Genomic DNA, 15,075 nt, shown 5'->3' with positions numbered 1-15,075 from the left:
TAAAAAACACTTTTGATTCGAAAACTAAATTATTAATTAAAGAAAAAACAGGTTAAATAATCGGCAAATAAAACGCGCACCAAATTGTTATCAAATATTGTGCATCGCCACATAATTGTGATATAAATACAAACAGTTGTCAAAAGTTATTGGATCCTAATAAAAAAACGTCATCATTTCAACAAATAAATGTTTTATAGTTTTATACTACCGTTTTTGATGCACGGGCGTCGGTCATGTTCGGAAATATGAATTTAGCCGATGCCAATTATTTACTTCTAGTAGTGTCAAAGTATATACTCTTAGTCGGGTTTTTTGTTGACTATTATTAATTATCTCGCCTCGGTTTGGATAAAAATTCAGCTTCCGTATGTGAATGTTCGCAAAACTCGAAAAGAAGTTCATTTAATCTGAAATACATGCATTTCTATATTAGTTTGTTTATGTTTATATGTCCTTAAAAGGAACAGGAATTAATATAATAACAGAAAGTCGTGGCGAAGCATGGCTGGCCTCAACTAGTCCCGTATAACTAGAACTATTTATATAAACAAATCCTATTTATACGGGTGCCGGGAGGGACCACCGAACATAAGGTGACGGCCATTTTGTTTTTCAGTGGCAGGTAGTCGGGGTATTTGTTAACTTTATTATTATTTAAGAATCCCCCAGCAGGCACACGATTGTATCAATGTGATAAAAATTATCTTTTTCAGTAGGGATAGCATGCGCACCACAAGAAAATTATGTCTACCCAATATCTCGTCTATAGCAAAAATACGAGTAACGTTCACTGATTGAATTCATCACCAAACAAATAAATAAATAAATGGATAGACAGAAACTAGAAAATTATAATCATGTCAAATCGGTAGGTCATTGACTAAAACTATGTTAATATTTATCGCGTGTGTGCTGTTTTGTTGATTTGATACACCTTCTAAACGTGCATTTATTATGTAGAGCAAAACTTATTGAAACTACATCAAATGCCAGTAGCTTTGGGAAATTGGCTTAAATTTCAGTTATGTTCTGGCTTAGGCTTTTAGGTAGTCCAAGGGTAAAAATAAATAGTTTTAGTGCCCGAAGATTACGTAAATTCCACGTTAATTAATTTAATAACTACTCAGCTGCTGAGAGCGTTTATTACGCTTTTTCATAAATCCCACTGAAAGCATTTATTTTTCCTAGTGTATAGAGTAGCCTATGTTACACAGTCAGTGGCGTGCATAGAGGGTATGCACAGGGTATGCAGATGATATAAAATGAAGAAAATCTCCAGTAAGAGTTATAAAAAGCCTAACCTTAATTATTTATAACTCGTACTGGTGATTTTCTTCATTTTATATATTCTGCATACCCTGTGCATACCCTCTATGCACGTGTTAGGAAATAGGGAATTACAGCACTTTATCTATGATAAACCCGATGATTATATTAAATGTATCAACAAATCATAGTTTGTATACTCATGGATAATGTATTGAAAATAGAATAATGGACTTTAGTAGACTGTCAAAGAAAAGTATAGGATCTATGGCGGAAGCGAGTTTGACAAGATCGATTGGCGGGAAAGAAAAGTTAGCACCGATTTAGATTAATGAATTGAGAAAAGGAGATTAAGTAAAGTATTGTGGATAGAAAATTACAAATTGGGAATAAATGATTTATAATGGAAACGATATACTTAACGAAATGTTGTTGTTGCGGAACAAGAGTCGTATATACTGGTGTTGAGATAAGTTGTTAAAAGTTGTTGGTACTATGGTTGTACCTGATGTTGCATCAGATAAGTATATCTCATCCTTTGGATTTTTTAGGTATCATATATGGAGCCCTAGCATTATTTTACACAGACAGTTTATGTAGCAGAGGTTGCTTTATACAAACAACTTGTTCCAAAAGTCCTGATGTTATAAGTGATCATAGTAGTTATGTTTGACCTGTTTTATATGTCTTGTATCAAAGGGCCTAGCGTTATAACATGTGACAATGTTGTAATTGTGTTTATAAGTCTTGTTTTAATTTATTGAATAAAAGAGCAATGGTAGAGTTTCTTGCCAGTGGTCTTCTCTGCCGAAAACAGCATTCCGAACTAGTAGTAGAGTCATTTGAAGGTAACAAGTAATATGAATTATAGAGAAGCTTAATATACAGTATTAGAGTCGGTCCAGTTGTTTTATTTCACTCCTTGGGAAGTCAGGTTTATAGAGTACAGACCCACAACACTGCTCTAATACAGGTTGGTGGGCTTTAATGATGTCTTTTATAAAATGAATACTTTAATAGGAAGGAAGAATAATAGTCATGAGAATAAATGATTACTGCTAAGAAACTAGGTCAATAATACTGTTAATTAATGAAAGATCTAAGTGCCATCCTGAACATAGTTGGTATTATAGTTAATATCGGAATACCTTGGCCTCCCATTCCCATATTTTTATAACACACGCCACTAGTTACACTCAGTCGTTTCAGTTAACTATACCTATACCAAAAGTCAAGTTGATTGGTAGCTTAGTTAAGAAAGGAAGGACAAACAAACTAACAAACACACTTTCGCATTCATAATATTAGTTTGGATCATCCGTTACTCGTTTTCCGATATCAATGTTATGAAATCGAAATGTTGATATCCGAAATCGTGTGTGTAATGACAGTGTTTGGGTTCATTGAATGCGGCTAGGCTATGGGAATTTGGAATCAGATCGAGATTTTGGTTATCTCACGTAATTGTCAGGTAACATCACTTCTTTTTAATCGCTTTTTATTAGCTTCACCTGTATGTTTGTTTGTATGTTTGTAATCGACTCCTTTGGACTTGATTTTGACCCTCTTCAAACGTTCTGATTTCGTTTAAACTATGCAGATATATCGAAGACCGATCACAATACACTAATTTCATAAGATTATAGCTATTTATTAATTCGCAAAATAATATTTTTGTTACTTTATTAAATTTTCATCTACAGTCAGTCTATAGGGCCAGAATGACGTTAATTTTAATTTCCAACCATTATCTTTAGCCCATTTTGTCTAACAGAAACAAATTTGATGGTGAATGAAAACAAACCGATTAATTTTGCTATAATAAAAATAATATTTAAAAAAAACACGCTTTTTAAAACGCAAACTAAGCTAAAAGTTAGAAATTAGTTTAGTTTTTTTATACCAAGCGTGTTTTTTAGTTTTTAATTAATTTATTTTGTATGAATAGTAAAAAGACGTTGACTTTACAATGAATAATTGGTAAGAACTCACTTAACAATTATTCGTGCGTAGAGGGTATATTGCCGAAGATCTGTTTGGTGTGGAGTATAAGGATTGAAGAAATTTTAAATACACCATACAGATTTTTTTGCTTTTCGCGGAATATAGCAAATGAAGCTTTTATCCAATCGAGCTCCGAGCTCTATCCCTAAAAGTTCTACTACATACACACACATACACATTCTATTTAGGCGATGGCTAGGTTTTGTTAAAACGGGCATGAGCCTCACCTGATACCACCACCCTTCGATAAAAATAATTTATTAGTATATTTATATATATATATATATGTATACTAATATATATATGTATTAGTAAATACTATCACCGTCGTATATGAAATTGAATTAATAGAAACACCAAAATAATAATTATTTATTTACACTGTTTGCACTGTTACGAAACACGTGTTCTAAATATAAAAACACTAGAATATACAACTTGAACATAGTTATCGATTTACGTCACCAGTTATGCCACCTAGAACTAACTTTACGATGTAGAATTCAGGAGTCGGTGTGCGCGCGCATCGTAAAAATTCACTCTCATCATTTCTCTCCATCGCGCCAAAGAAGTATTACTTCAATAATGAGTTATCATTGGCTTTAGAATAGTGTAGCTAGTCTTCAGTTCGCTTAGAGACAGCGGCATTGAGTCACTTCACAAAGTGAGCGTCCTCGAAACTGAATTCATGCTTTGTCCGCATGTGCTTATTTTTTGCGGCTCTGGTTACCGGTTAGAACGTTGATTTTACATGTGTAAGAAACATAGCCTAGGAGCCGTTGGACTAGCGTAGCGTCGTATTCATACAAATTCACTCGGATCCACTAGTCGACTTCCTTGACGAACAGCGCTGTGCTGGGCATCACTTTAATACTGAGTTTTACAGCTTTTTGTGATAACACTCGTCCGAGGAAATAATAAAATGAAATGAAATGAAAATACACTTTATTGTACACCAACTTCTTAAAAATTAATCTTCTACTGTTCGAAATACCAGATCATTTCTACCGCGCACTTGCAAATTATGAAACAATCTCCCATCTGATGTGTTTCCTCAAAAATATAATCTAGGGTTATTCAAAAGGCGGATAAATAAATTCCTTAAAAGCCGGCAACGCATCGGTGGCTCCTTTGGTGCTGCAGATGTTTATGGGCGGCGGTGATCTCTTATCATCAGGTGACCCACTTGCTCGTTTGCCGCTATTAATATATAAAAAGAAAGAAAAAAATGCTATCGCCATGCTTATTTCTGCCGCAAAGCACATTTTTGCAATGCTGTGTTCCGATTACAGTCAAGGGGTAACTTGTAGCGGAAAGAAAAAGTACAAACACTTCACACATTTCATGGACCGTATCTCATACTGTACCTTTGCGTTGCCTACGTAAGTATCGCTTGTTATATATTTAAAAAAAAACGTGCTTATTTTGTCAGGAGTTAGATAATAATATTATACCTATTAGGTTATATTGAGAACAGGCTATGCCGTGCGGTTATACCTGAGTGGTGAGTGGGATTTGCACTCAAAGGGTTCCGCACAAGATGCATTATAGAACCTTACTAGTGATTGCCCGCTACTTCATCCGCGTTTGTTTTCGTTATTTTGTTCGTTATGTTATTTTTCGTTGACAACTGACAATAAATAGTGACCGTTAAATTAAGAGAGACGATACTGTAATAAATTATTTTTAAATTTCGCATCGCAAGGCTTCAACCTACGCCCAGGAACTAAAAAGCAAAAAAAAATTTGCTATTTTGGGTTATATTTTTTAATAACAGCTTACCGATAAAATTTAAATGGGACCACCTGGAAACTATACCCTTCAAAACCAAAAAACTATTTTTCAAATCTGTTGTGTTGTGGCGTCTTAGAGTACTTTGGTAACATACATAAAAAAAAATCGGTTAAAATACGTACTCTGTAAAAAATCATTGTATATTGAGTACTAAACATAAATCGTAAAAATCGGGTGAAGATTATTAAGTGCATTTAGTTAAGTGAAGATCTAAAAATAAGTAATTGTTTTTGAGTTTTGTTTAAATTTACTAACTTCTAAATTAAATAAATAAATAAATAAAAATACTACGACAATACACACATCGCCATCTAGCCCCAAAGTAAGCTTAGCTTGTGTTATGGGAACTAAGATGACTGACGAATATTTTTATGAGTAATATACATAAATACTTAGAATATAAAATATAATACCATATAAAAACCCAGACACTGAAAAATATTCACGCTCATCACACAAACATTTTCCAGTAGTGGGAATCGAACCCACGGCCTTAGACTCAGAAATCAGGGTCGCTGCAAACTGCGCCAATCGGTCGTCAAATGTCTAATGTGTTTATTTCAATGTCCGAATACAATGAAATAAAAAATAATACCGCGATATAAATACCCTTGTTGATAAAACTGTTTATTTGAATAAGAATTAGTACTGTGATACAAATGTATTCCACTTTTGTTTCTTCCGTCTACTTAATAAAATTTTAGAACACAAAAGCCGAAATAGTGACTTAACTACTTTTTTTTTTTTTTTTTTTTTATTATGTATAGACTGTGGCATGGATGATGTAGTCGCAAACACGTCTGTGAGCACACTGGGTCCCTCTGAAAACCAGCGCTGCAGCTTGCTGCGGCTTCGTGCTGAGGTGGAACCCTATTTGTCCACATGCATTTTGTAAGATATATTTTTGTATTATAATTGTAAGCGATTTTGTGGGCAAATAAATAAATTTCATTTCATTTCATTTCATTTCAACTATGATAGAAGAGCTGGTACTAGCCGAACGACTAAGTCTAGCTATTCAAAGGCGCAATAGCGTTTTGGGTACCACGCCCATAAGTGAACAGTTCGACGGCTTATATTTTTAGTTTGAATTTTTTTTATTATTTGTTTGTGTTCAGGCTCGTTATCTATTTAATAAAAATATAGGAAGACGAGCTTATGCCCGTGACTTTGTCTGCTTTTGTCTTTGCTTTTAAAGCATCCCGTAGGAGCAGTTTATTTGACGTGAGTGAGTGTGGCTGGGTGGGTGTGTTCGCCCGACCTGTAATCCCATCTGGTGGTATGAGGTGATGCAGTCTAAAATGTAACGGGCTAACCTATGGGGGTAATATGTAACCCATTTCTATAATCAGGTAGTTACTGATTACGCGTTGATATATTTAATATCTTACCATTAATGCTAGGTGATGGTAACATCTACATTCGTTAACTTTAAACTGAAGCTAGTTGCCAAAGCTGGGTCTTTTTTTATCACCATCTCTCTGACAAATTAATACTTAGCTATGAAGTTAGAGCAATTTATACCCAATATTTTTAATCATTCGTGAAATCCTTAATATTATAATAGGATTATCTTATAAGATTACGTTTTATATCAACTTTGAACTTATTGAGGGACATTTCAAAGATTTCATCTGGTAATCTTACACTGATATATAAAGCTGAATAGTCTGTTTATACGTTTGTTTACATGAATCTCAGGATATGAAAAATTGTTTCAGTTTTGGGTAACCCCTATATCGAGGAAGGTCAAAGTCAAAGTCAAAGTCAAAAATATCTTTATTCAAGTAGGCCCACAGGTGGCACTTTTGATGCGTACATAAGAATTACACGGTAGTGAGATGATGGCGATAACCACATTCGTAAACTTAAAACTAAAGCTACGAGGGTTCCAAACGCGTCCCGGTCTAAGAAGAAGCCCACAACAAACTTAGCCGGGTTTTTTTTTTTTTTTGTTATCGCCATCTCACAATGTAATTTTAAATTATTAGAAGAGCAACCTGGTTAGAGCAATAATTTACACCCAAGCTTTTTTATCGTTTACGTAGTCCTTTATACTATAATAGAACTTTTCTATAAGCTTACGTTTAATACAAACTTTGAACTTTTTAAGAGACATCTCCAAGATGTCAATTGGTAGTTTATTGTAGAATTGTATGCAATTTCCTTTAAACGAATTATGAATTTTATGTAACCTAGTATATTGCACTGTAAGTTTATTCTTACTTCTAATGTTTAAATTATTGCAGTCACATTTTTTCTTAAATTTAGAAATGTTTTTATGGACGTACATTAAATTTTCAAATATGTACTGACTATACACTGTCATTATTTTAAAATCTTTAAATTTATCTCTCAATGACTCTCTCGGACCCATTTTGTAGATAGAACGAACAGCCCTCTTCTGCAGCACGAAAATAGTGCTAATATCAGCAGCATTACCCCAAAGTAAAATTCCATATGACATAATGCTGTGAAAGTAACTAAAATATACCAGTCTAGCAGTTTCTACGTCGGTCATATGGCGTATCTTCTTTACCGCATAGGCAGCAGAACTAAGCCTGTTCGATAAATTATTTACATGAGGGCCCCATTGAAGTTTAGAATCTAACGTTATTCCTAGAAAAACTGTCGTATCCTCCAGTTTCAGTTCCTCATTATTAAGTAGTACAGTGGTTTTCACGTGTTTAACATTAGGTAAAGTGAATTTTATACACTTGGTTTTTTTTCCGTTAAGAACCAAATTATTAGCTTCAAACCACTGTACCACTTTAGCGAGAGAGTTGTTTACGTCGTCAAAAGCTAGTTCACGTCGATTTATTTTAAAAGTCAGTGATGTATCATCGGCAAACAGAACTATCCCGTGTTTATCCTTGGCAAGGTAAGGAAGGTCATTAATGTAAATAAGGAACAGAAATGGTCCTAATATAGACCCCTGTGGGACACCTATTTTCATAACTGATCCATTAGACCGTTTTCCATTCACGTCGACTTTATGAATTCTATCGCGTAGATAGTTACTCATTAAATCTAGAGCTACACCCTGAATTCCATAGTGGTGTAGTTTCCTAACTAACGTTTCGTGTTGAACACAATCAAACGCCTTAGATAAGTCACAGAACACACCAAGTGCATCACGTGACTCCTCCCAGGCTTCAAATATGTTTTGTATTAGCTCAACACCTGCGTCGATTGTTGAGCGACCCCGTGTGAAACCAAATTGCTTAATATGAAGTAAATTATACTTATGAAAATGGTAAAGTAATTGATTTAAAATGAGTTTTTCAAAGATTTTACTGAAAGTGGGTAGTACGGATACTGGTCTAAAGTTAGTGGGGTCAGAAGTACTACCCGATTTAAACAATGGAACTATTTTACTAAGTTTCATTAAGTCAGGAAACACACCACAATCTATACAATTATTAAATATTAAGGCTAAATCGGGTGCAACAATATCAATTAATGATTTGACAACGTTTACGGAAATGCCCCACAGATCATTTGTTTTTTTATTAATTAATAATTTAAAGGCTTTAATAACGTCAGAGCCACTAACATGCGTGAATTTAAAAGAATGGTTACACTCAGGCACATTTTCCTTTAATAGAGAGAGAGCTATATCTGGTGAAGAGTTTAATGATTCTGTTTCTGTTGTGGAGACGGGAATGTTGGTAAAGAAGGTTTCAAAAGCAGTAGCCACCTCGAAATCTGTTGTTAAGGCTTTATTATCTACATTAAGTTTAAAATTAATATTTCGTGGTGTTACTCTTCCCGTCTTCTCATTAATTATGTTCCAAGTAGTTTTGATTGCATTGCTGCTATTTTTAATTTTATTTTTGATGTATCGCGTCTTTTCTAAGTGGCAAGCGCGTTTAAAATTCTTGGAAAACAATTTAACATAATCCCCAAACTTATCACCAGTGTTAAATTGACGTTCAGCATACAATTCGTACAGCTTTTGCCTATTTTTATGAAGTTCAACTGTCGCCCACTCACTAAAATTTAATGTATCAGTAATCACAACCGACTTACTAGTAAATATAGAATGAAATAGTCTATTAAAGGTATTGAAAAAGGAGCTGTACATTGCATTTGGAGTCGCCCCTGAGGGTAGGAATGGGAGGTCATTTACTAGGCTATATCTCATTTTCTCTATGCGGTTGGATGTTACAGGAACAAATGTTATTTTACGTTTAGAAACATTTTTCTTCACATTTTCAAATTGAATAATTTGACCACAATGATCAGAGTCTAATTTACTAATAATATTTTTGCTTATAGGAATTATATTTGTAAAGATGTTATCCAAACAGGTGGCGCTAGTAGCAGTTATTCTTGTGGGCTCCATGAACATATTTGATAGATTGTAAGTTTTAAATAAATTCAATAACTTGATACTTAAAGAGTTATTTTCTAAAATGTTTACATTAAAATCTCCGCATATTATTAACTTTTTATTACACTTTGATATTTTAAATAACACTTCATCCATTACCTTTTCAAAAAGTTCAAAGTTTGACAAGGGTGGCCTATAAACAGTAACAATTATAAATTGCTCTAGTTCAACCGAGGCTAGCTCTATTGTCCGTTCAACAGAAAGGCTAACAATATCGTTTCTGTTTTTAAATTTTAAATTTTTATTTAATAAAATTAAAGAGCCTCCATGAATCGCTGTAACCCTGGTGAACGAACTACCAACCTGGTGGTTACCAAAATTAAACAAATATTCATGGGTTTTCAACCAGTGCTCAGTTATACATAAAATGCTAATCATTTAAAAATAATTCAATCTCTAAGTCTTTTCCTCTAATACATTGAATATTTTGGTGAACCAAGTTGATTTAATTAGAATTAGATTTTTTATTATATTTTTGGTTTAATAGTACATTGTGCGACCCCTTACTATAATTTTTTTCATATATGCCTGAGGGAGACTCAGTTGTCTGCTTTTCTAAGCAAGAGAAAGCCTCTGTTGTCTCCTTAACTAGTTTAAACTAAAATGACTTTGAATAATTTCCAAGGTTTTCATGTCAAAACTATTACACTGCTCAATAAAAGCAGCTGGTTTAGCCAAGTTCTTGGCTGTTATGGTAAAAAAATACGATAGCGAAACAGCTATCTGTTGTTTAAAATAGTGTGATAGGTAATATCTATCTCGGTACAAATTATAAGTAGGATTAGCACATTTGCTAAAGTCTATAACATGAAATTTCTTATTATATGTACATAAATTGTACAAAGTCATATTTAAATTATACCTAATAGTATTTTCTTGGTGTGGCAAGTTATGAAAATAAGGAAATGTGTATAATACAATACTATTTACATTTAATGTATTTAAAGAATCAATAAGTTTAATCAGCTCAGGTTTGTTAACATTCCCTCTATTTCCCATTATGATAATTAAATTAGTTTTACAGTCAAACATATTCCTATGTCTACAAATTGCAGCTACAATAGCTTTTAAATTTGAGTTGGGTAAACAGTAGTTCAAAACTGTGTGTCCATTCAACTGAGAGTTAAGATATAAGCCCATGTTACATCCAATTTCATCGCTGTACATAATTGTTTTTATTGAACTGCTACTATGAGCATTTGCTTCAATAAAGGAATTATTATTAATATTTATGTTTTGTGATTTTGAGTTACTTAACCTGACACACACCTTTCTCACATTAGAGGGTGATGACACTGATGACACAAACTGGGGATGACTGCCTATACTATCAAAACTATCGGTAGATAGTGAAGTTAATTTACCACTGGGTTGTTCTGTCTTATGCCATTCATCTGAAGTCTGTGTGTACTCAGATATCATTTGCCTTTGATACATATCAAACTTTACTGCCAGTGTACGTAAAGAAGTCTGTAATCTGGCTATTTGTGCTTCTAGGATTTGTGTGTCAGATTCATAACTTAATCTATTACTTTCTAACTGTGAACTATACATTTTAATTTCATTCAATAATTCTAAACGTTCTTTCTTTGGTTTCAGAGATTTAACAGAATTTTTATGTACTTTTAACAGTTTCTGTGTTTTTTTAATATATCGGTTAACTTTGATATACTTTTTTAGTTTCCTACTGCTGCAGGGATTGACTACTGTATCTGATTTGACTATCAATAAATTAGAGAAGTTGGTATTAGCAGTAGACATGTCAGCAGCAGCAGTAACCAACTGTGGGGCCCTATCAACTAATTCTTCATATAGGCTTTGAGTGTGTATTGCTGTTGTGTTATGGGCTGCATCTTCCAGTTCGGTGATCTGGTGGTGGGCATCACTTAGCTCCCGCTGCAGGGTAGTAATCTGGCTCAGAGCCTCCTCATACTCAGCACGGCACTCATCAAACCTATTTACTAATAACTGAAGTCTATCCCGCTCTTCTACAATGTCTACATACTTTATGTGCAAATCCGATAGTTCTAATTTTAGTCTATTATTATTCCCAAGGACTTCTAATAATTCCTTTTCGTTTTCGTCTCTTTCATTATTCAATTGGGTGCATAGCTCCTTGCTTGCCTTTAATTCTTTCAGGGCCAATTGTAATTTGGATTGCTCCTGGCGCGCTAAGGCTCTGCGGGTCATCATTTTGTAATTAATTAATTAATGAAACAAGGAGTAATCACCCAAAGAATGCGAAATGACAGGTAGGTTTCGGTATTGCAGTGTATTGTTATAACAATTGCAGCGTTACACTTGGATAACGGGCAATTGCATATACACGTATGTGTTTTTTATGCGCTAAATAGTTGTTTCAAAGCCACAACAGCTACTAGCACTCTTTAAAAACACCAAAACAGAAGTTTAAAATTCAAGTTTTACTAACCTAACTGTCACTTTGTTTACATCGACGAAAACTTTTCTTACGCACTTTTAACACTTAAACTATTAATATATACTACTATTTATTATATAAATTAGGCGATTAAATTGGATTTGGGCACTAAAAACACACAAAATAAATTAAAATAACAAAATAAAGTACAGAGATCTTTGAACAGCTGTTATAGGCGGTGTTGCCACACCAAGCAACAAGGCTTTATATCATCAAGCTAAGATGAATAGGAGCATAATACGAATGGATTATGTTTCAAAATCAAAGGTTTTTTTTTCCTTTTGAGAGCTAAACTGTTAAAACTGCGATAAAATAATGTATGACAAAGTTGTTTGAAAGTTTTAAAAAACCCCGGGACAGCATATGCTTTAAGGTTGACTTATACGAGGACGTCGGTCAAACTGTCAAACTGGCGGTCGCCAGGGACCGCTAGTTTGTTACAAAATAATAAACAATTATAATTTTTATTAATACATAACTATAACCTAAAATAAACTATTTAAAAACTAAATAAAATCTAAAACGTCCTCGAAACCACCGCAGCGAGGCACAGTTCCTAAGATGCTGGCAGCATTGCCCCTCTGGATGGCCAAACTAATTCGTTGGCCAAGGTAACTGCCCGCTCTAGGATCACCGGTAGATTCGATAACCCTTTTCGATAATTCTTTGAAAAGGGCTCTTGCCTCCGGACCCCCACGGTCCCAAAGTCTCTACTCCAAAAGGCACAAAAATGAAGCTGCTATCCAGGTTTTCATATTAACGCCTCTTGGCCTGCTCGGCACTGGAAGCAGCCGCACTTACCATTGACGAAGTGGCCTGGATGTGTGATGCAGCTAGGGTATCAACACAAGTTGCATCCCACAGAAGTGACCTTCCAAATTACAACAAACATTACATAAACAATTACCCTTGAATGAATTACGAATAGATAAATAATGTCGGGAAATCGTATGATCTTGTTCCCGCGCTCCCGGTGAGAGGGAGATATCACCCCGCCGCTCTCGTGAGCTCAGCTGGGTGAGAGCGTGCGATTATTGATTTTGTAAGCACAAGGGCAAGGCCGCCTACTCGCCCGTGGAATCGTAACACGTACCTACCCACTTTACCTTATCTCGGCTACGTACCAATCTGTACTCTATTTTTTTATGTCTATAGAAGTTAGAAAAAAAAAAGAAAAAAAAACGAAATTTAAGAAAAGTGGGGAAACCGGAGAAAAACTCAAAGTCAAAGCTACTGAATTGTTGAATGCACTCCCAATGAACAGAAGACAAACGTACCAACCTATACTCAATTTCTTCTAACGCGCCTTGTCAGGTAAAACAAAAAGGACTAAAAATAATATAGAAGTTAGGAAAAAAAGGAGAAAATAAACATATAATAATAAAACGAATCTAAAGACAAATGGGGAAAAAAGAGAAAACTCAAAGCCAAAGCTACGGAATTGTGCAATGAACGTAAGACATTCTAAGTCACTGGGCATATTTAAAAATGCGGTTAAGGCTCATCATCTCGCTCCATAAAGACTTTAGATTTATTTACTCTTACTCATATTTAAGTATTTATGGTATGCTAAAGTATTAATTAGTTTAATATTTTTTTATATGTATCAGTTTTTATTCAGTTAGTCGGTTATTTTTCATTTATTTAAAGTTGTATGTGTGTAGTCTGGTTTATGTATTAGTGGGTAGTCAATCGTATGTATGTTTTTAACAGTGTACCCTACCTTTTCGTTTTCTTTTTAGTTTTCCTAATCCTAAAGTCAGTCAGAAATCGCTACTTAGCGATAAGGCCGCCTGTTGTGTTTGTTCCTTTTTAGTTTTTCTAACATCGATCTGGCAACAAACAAACAAATAAAGATAATATAAATAATTAAAAATAAAAAAGTTATTTGTATGCGATGTGTGGAAGCAGTAATAGCATAGTGGTTCGGACTTCGACTTCACATTCAGGAGGCCGAGTTCGAATCCCACCACGCTTTGCATATAATTTTTCTCTCCTGCCCGTGCTAGCCCTGCTAAAAATGACATCCATACACATAAATAACGTGTCCACCTGCTTAAGTACGGGAATATGGAATAGGAGAAGTTTACCCCCATTTATTATTACCAATGTGTGCCAATGCTCTGAGTTAATGAAGCTGTGGGAGAAGATATATTTATATCTTTTCCCCGAGGATATATTTGCCTCCTGCTAGCTAGCCGTGCTGGGGATTAAATTTTTGTCCCCTGCCTTTGCTAGCCGTGCAGTTATAACTTGAACTATACACGTTATGACGTACTGGGCACTGACATCTTGTCGGTAAAACAACGTTCAGGAACCGGTCGTACAGTTATGCATGATAGACGGGCACTGCGATTTGCGAATTCAAAAGATGTTGCGAAACTTGAATAGAGAATTTAGTTTTAGTTTAGCCACCTTTGATTCGTCTGCTTGATATAATTCCGGGTTGAATGTTTTTTGATGTGGCATTAAATTTAGTTGTTGATCTAAATAAAATTAAAGTATTCAGTATCGCTAAGCCTTAAATGAGGGGTTTGCTGCTGTCCGCTGAGGAGTTCTGTCCTCTATCTCCAACCACAGTTTGGGCTAAATTAAACACATATTATAACCTCTATAGTACAAACACAATTATTTAAATCGGTTATAATTTGTCGGAGTTATGGTGTAAAATCGTCAAACACTCATCCCCTCTCCCAAAGGAACCGAGTTTAATGTCGGGATAAAAGTATCCTATATTACTTCTAACACCTCCAAGAATATGTGTACAAAGTTTTATGAGTATCGGTTTAGTAGTTTTTGCTTGAAAGCGTAACAAACAAACTTACATTCACATTTATAATATTAGTAGGGATAGGGATTAACAGTGAATGCTTATGACATTGTATCGGTGGATATTTTGATACAGGTATGAGTGAATTAGCAACACACTCGAACCTTTTATTGAGACTCAAACGGCGCAAATATACCTCCTGGTGAAATTGAAATGCGTGACCCGAAAAGTTAGAGGTGCGTGCTGGGAACTCAGTCCCCCAGAAAGAGAGACCGAGGCACTAAGGCCCTTCAGACTAGAACACAGAAATGCGGAAACACAGAAATAAGCGTGGCGGTAGTACTTCCTCGGACGAGCTTTATCACTTAAACCTCTGCTAATAACCCAACTTTCCGATCATAC

The sequence above is a fragment of the Pararge aegeria genome, chromosome 19, assembly GCF_905163445.1.
Source record: "Pararge aegeria chromosome 19, ilParAegt1.1, whole genome shotgun sequence".
NCBI lineage: Eukaryota > Metazoa > Arthropoda > Insecta > Lepidoptera > Nymphalidae > Pararge > Pararge aegeria.
This window is presented reverse-complemented; position numbering follows the sequence as displayed.